The 6,030-nt window shown below is 39.1% G+C and overlaps 1 long non-coding RNA gene across 1 annotated transcript; it reads left to right on the top strand.

Moving 5' to 3' along the window:
- The first annotated feature begins 2,168 nt into the window (after nucleotides 1-2,168).
- Nucleotides 2,169-4,975, top strand: LOC135976022 (uncharacterized). Its single transcript, XR_010593269.1, has 2 exons — nucleotides 2,169-2,247; nucleotides 4,415-4,975. It is a non-coding gene; the product is annotated as an uncharacterized LOC135976022 (long non-coding RNA).
- The last annotated feature ends 1,055 nt before the right edge of the window (nucleotides 4,976-6,030 follow it).

Genomic DNA, 6,030 nt, shown 5'->3' with positions numbered 1-6,030 from the left:
TAGTGTGGTCTCTTCCCAAGGGACTACTTGAGTGGGGTCTGATAGGCCTGTGGGACCCTCTCCCAGGTGTGTCAAATGACCTGTCCACCCCATCATATGTAGGCAGAGTGAAATTCAGTGCTGATGTAGAGTAGGGAGTAATTTACGTGTTGGACCTATTTTTGAAGCATGTTGGCCAAATTCATCTGTTGTGTAGCTTACAACCCTGTGGAGTTAAACTAGTGATGGATTTGGCTGATGTCAGTGAAGTTAGTCTGGATTTACACTGGTGTAACAGATCTGAATTTGGCCCAGAAAGGCTAAATGGCTTGTCCAAAGTTACACATCAAGTCAGTGGCAGAGCTAGGAAGAGACTCAGGACTGCGCATTCTCAGTCCCGTGCTCTAACCCCTAAACCATGATATCACATGTGCAGTAAGGGCCAAATCCTGGTCCCACTGTATGGCCTTACAGATGCACACAGTGCATACTGAGTGACAAGCCAGTTAGAGATCATTAAAAGTACCTTTATCATAATGGTCCCCAGACTTAGGAGGCATTATGAGGCATTATGAGCTGCTAACTGCCAAACAACATATAATATTTAATCATGTGATTTATTTCCTCAGCTCACCCTAGCTAAAATAAACCCACTAGTATTTTGGCACATCATTTTTTTTTTTTTTTTTTTGTCTACAGTCAGTGCCATTTGGGATACCTGATGTCTGTCTGGTTTTGTCACTGAACTCATTGGCAGGGTGAAGGATTTTATAATCCTGAGATTGTGACAGCTGCCAAAAAATGAACATGAAGTTGACTTCAAGCCCTAGTCAGACAAATGCACAAATCAAAACAGATCCAGTCTAAGCAAGAATTTCTTTCCCCTGCAGAGAGAGTTACAAAATACTAAACAGCAGACATAGCTCCAGGAACAAACTGTGCAACTTCTGAAACGGAATAGCCAATGGCATTTGGGACAAACTGGTTCAAGGATATGCGAATGTCTTGTTTGAGGGTGGATGGTTTCAGAATAATAAAAACATTTAAATTTTCAGGCTCATTGGAAATATCAATGAGGCTTTTGACCTCAGCCATCTTCCACTATTAACAGAGTTAAAATAGTGTAGCTGGATTTTATAAAGGGCTGAAGAATTTTATGACCAGTGATAACATTTGTAACTATGCAAGCTAAGCTCATGAGAAGAGCAAACAAACCTATAAATACAGGGGTCAGGAGGGGAATCTCCACCTCTAAAGTATACAGTTCTGTAGGTGTATTATAAAAGGGTAGGGATGTTGCCTTCTTCTAAAGCATTAGCCATTGCCAGAGGCTGGATTCCTGAGCTGATGAAACAGTGGGGTGATCCATTATGGCAGTTGCCATGCTCTGATACAATAGTCCACCAAAATGAGTGTCCAATGACAATACTTCTGCTACCTTTTCCCCTACTTTCCACTACGGAAAACAAGCTTGACAAGAAAGGTGCAGAAAACTATGATCTTTAGATCATTCTCATTCTCTGACAATCACCAGAAAATAATGGAATAAAACTGAAGAGGAAAAACAGCAGTAAAATAGGTCCCCAAATTACGTAAAGAAAAATACTCTAGAATGAAGCTGGCACATGGTCAAGCTGCCATCAACATTCCTGTTCTATAAACTGTGCAAGGATACATTGAGGCTGTTTTTGAAAAGTGTCCTTCCATTTTGTGCCTGTGATTTTGAAAGAGCATATACATACAGGCATATTTTTGCAGACACAAATAATTGCAGGTGTCACTGATGTCACATACATCTAACTACCAGAACACACTCACAACTGCAAAATTACACCTACCTCTATTTGAACCCACAAATTGGCAGTGTGAATAGAGGTCTCTTTCAATATCAGGCCCTGATGTCCTCCACAAACATATTCCCCAGTAGCCAGACCAAAAGACCCTTTCATTCACACACAACTTATACTGGTTCTGGCTGATTGCAAGAGAATAATTTGCAGCAAAGTCTGACATGGCTTGAGCTAGTTGCTATTCATTGCACGCAGGGCAGGAGGCTGTAGTGTTCATGCCTGAGTGTTCATTAGCCATTGTCAAACCTATTTGTGTTCGTCCGACTGGAATCATTGGACCACAACCAAATTTAAATGCTGACTTAAACTCACAGGTTAAATTCTTTTCATTATGTCCACTTTTCACAGGGCAGCAGCTGTGCAGTGACTGGCTTTGAGAGTCTAGACACTTAATGGAGACAGATGTGAGCGTGACCAAGTAAGCAAGTGGTTGACTCTGCCTTTGTATCTTATCCATGATTGGTCAGCTGCATTGCTATTGATGTGATACTCCAGATTTACAGCATGTATCTCCACTGAAGTCACTGCCCACTTTGGCAGCTGATCTTGCACCTTTGAAGTCAATGGAAGTTTTGCCACTGACTTCAATTGGAGCAGAATTGGATCCCTTCATCTCTTTGTCTCATCTGAGTAAATAATATGCATATTAACTGTACTGTGTAGGAATAGAATAGTACCCATTTCAATATTTGTTAACCCTCTAGGATTCTCACTGCGTTCTGAGTAATAGAAGATGCCGGAAAGCAGTCTGAGCAGCAGTCTGTATGCAGTTTGGCCTAGCACGCTTGTGTATATTTAGTAAATAGTTATTTACTAGTTAGCTAGTGATAAGAAACAAAATGAGGTTATGGGGGGTCTAATGCAGGTCACCCCAATTGAAGACAAGTTGGGGAAGGCTAGGCCGTGTTGGTATGGACATCTCCAGCAGAGACCCAAGAGTTATATTGGTAAGAAGGCTCTTGCAACAATTGTGGATGGAAGATGACCAAGGGGGAGACCAAAGACTTGGCACATAAACTTGATACCAGCAGACTGTAGAGAGACCAATTTGCATGACAACCAGTCATACAATCATGAGTTTTGGAAGAAGACTGTGACAGCCGCTGACCCTGAATAGGGAAATGGTAAAGAAGATGTTAGTTATTTGGGATGCTACCATTCCTGTGTGGTTTCTACATATTATTATTATTATGTAAAGAGGAAAAGACACACCAATAACACAAACACCTTGGCAGGGTACCATGAGAATTACTGGCTGTAAAGTGCTTTGCAATCATCACACAAAAAGTGCAAAGGATATCATTAGGAATGTGTAGTGACCAACAGAAGAACTAGCAGTACTTGGTAAAGCCATGTATAGTGTGTACTAGCTTGCATGCACAGACAAGCTAATGAGAAGTGCTCTCAGCTTGCAAGGAGTTCTAGCTGTGGAATTCTCTTGGGGAAAAAACTAATTGCAACAAACTGAGTTACGCTGTGTGGGAATTTTGTGTTGTGGACATACCCCAGGGATGTCATTACATTTAATGATTATATTTCTGTTCAACTTAAAAAACAATTACAAGTCACATGTAGATAATTAAACAATAGACAATGCAGCAGTTTGGGGGCTTTTTAATTTAAAAATGTCAACAATTAAAATTATTTTATATTAAAGTCCCACTTATTTAGTAAAACCAAAAGAAAACACTTCTCAGTTGATTCTCCAAGCTATTACATTATATTCAGAAGCCACATTCCATGTAGAGTAACAGAAGAGAGAAAATTATTTATAGTAATAAAAAAGGCTTTCATTCTATTAGTGACAAAAAGCAAATGCACTTTTTCCAAAATATGTCATTTAAATAATTAAGTTATATCTGGGTTGCTTCACAAAAAAAATAGGGAGAATGAAAATATTCAGGGCTTGATTTACCCTGGCCCTATCCCAGTTTGAAACTGCTCCAACGCCATTGAAATCAATGAAGCTAGACAGGACTACAACTGGATGAACTGATCCTTAAGTGATTAGTTAAAGTATAAGATACGGTATCAGAAATGAGGGCAGTATAAGAAAATTACTATGTACGTATGTATGTATGTATTTATTTTTTATTTATTGTGGTAGTGCTTGGAGCTACACATCACACACATATAATGTTAAGAGCTGCCCCAAAGAGTTTACAATCTAATGTTGGGGAACAATTGATTATTAGGGCCCTGAAATAGCCACCCCTCAAAATGCAACACTGGGAAAGTTAGTAATGAAGATTTTTTTTGTAATGATTCACAAACATAAGGGTGCACTTTGAGTGAAAAAGTTACTGAAAAGCTATGTTTAAAGGAGATAAAGAAAGTATTGACGTTTTGAGGCTGTGACACTTCCTAGCCCTCCAAGTAGATTAAGGGGAAGGATGATATACATATACTGACCTATATTATTGAAATATACAAATGCAGAATTGCTAAATGGTAAGGTTAAGAGCTTTGTTAGTTACATTTTAATAATTTATAATTATGGCTAGCAAATGAGTTTAGATGAGGTAATACTGAGGCCAGGGCCTTGCTGACCTAAGTGTGGTTTTGTCAATTCTTCTCTTATGTAGACCTGCTGATCGGCTTAAAAATGATGTCATTGATGAGAGGACAAACTAACATGTTATGCTGGAAGATTTTAGGTAAAAGGTACACAATCTTGTAACGACAAAAAAAATGTCTCCTTTTTACTGGGAAAACCCAGGAGCAGGTTCTATGACATGGAACAGAATGGCATAGAAAGTGTCTAAACAGCAAAAAACATGGAAGCTTCCGTATGTGTGGTGTATGGGTTTACACGAGAAAATACTTAATGTGTTTAAAGCTGATTGGAGAAAGGTTAAGAAATGTGTACAGAGGAAATGTATAAAAAGACTCAAGTGAACAAGGCTCAATCAGAGAAACATTGGACAAGAAACTGAAGGAGTGGGATTGAAGGACAAGACCAGAGGTGGCAATGACCATCATGAAGTACAGGAGAACTTCCTGGTTCCCCAGTATGCAGTCATTTGGGACCCCTAACTATTCAGTCTTATCTGTTTATTGTCTGACATAAATGGGTTTTTGGACACCATAGGTGACAATAGTTCTGTCTGAAATGTTAATAAAGGCAAAAATTAGTTAAGCCTAAATTAGATGGACTTGTGACTCAGTTCCCCACCTTACAGTCCCAACACTAAATAGAAAATACACCAAAATGAAATAAAGTAACAAGTCAAAGGAATAAGGAAAATATAAAGGTTTTTTTGTGTCTTTTTCTTTATATTTACCATGGTAGTCTGCTTAAAGTAGAGAGTGAAAAGGGCATAACTTGTAGAACCATCAACAAGGCATATTGGGCGGCATGCACACCCCTGCTCTATTTGCCTGTAGACATTACAAAATTTCAAACATGTACCCTAATCCACTGTTTTGTGGCTGCTCTACCCACATTGGTTATAAGGCATTTATTCTTGAAAATATTCCATTAGCCAATTATCTAAAGAGGATGGTGGAAAAAAGGAAATAGCCACAGACTCCAACAAATTATATTATTTCTACAAATCACTCACAATTTAAATCACAAACAATTGTGTTCATTAATACAGGCAATTTGAAGATGCAGGCTAGATGGATTGGTCAGGTCCAAGGAGATGATGACTAGTCAAAACAATTAGTCTATTGGGAGTGAGAAATAGCACCAAGAGACTGAATCCTGGGACCCTAACTGATGCTGTTAGTCTTTATTCAAAAGAAGTAATTGGGATTATTCATGAGTGAAATTCAGCATTGGGCCAACACACCACTTAAATCCTATTTTTGATATCTTAAGTGGGACTAAAGTGGTACATGTGCCCTTCTGCTGGGACTACAGGAATGACACCACATGAGGAGAGGCTGTAGGAACCTCTAACTTGGATGAAGGAAACTTCCAAACAGAATTTACAGCTATGTAGTATTAGCAGAGCGATGGGAAATGACAGCTGAGCCAATTGATGATTATTTAGTGCTGAGGCCCTCCAGTCAGGGACCAGGATCCCAATGTGCTAGGCTCTGTACAAACACCAAGTAAAAAGATGGATGAGTAATAATAAATGAAGGAGTGAGGCTGAATGGGCAGAGCCAGTCACTGACTTGTAGCTATTTAAAGGTATTCTAGCATAATTGGTCATAGGGTTGTCCCAGTGCACTAGTACAATCAGACCAT

This window comes from Chrysemys picta, chromosome 1 (assembly GCF_011386835.1).
Source record: "Chrysemys picta bellii isolate R12L10 chromosome 1, ASM1138683v2, whole genome shotgun sequence".
NCBI classification, from domain to species: domain Eukaryota; kingdom Metazoa; phylum Chordata; order Testudines; family Emydidae; genus Chrysemys; species Chrysemys picta.
This window is presented reverse-complemented; position numbering and strand designations above follow the sequence as displayed.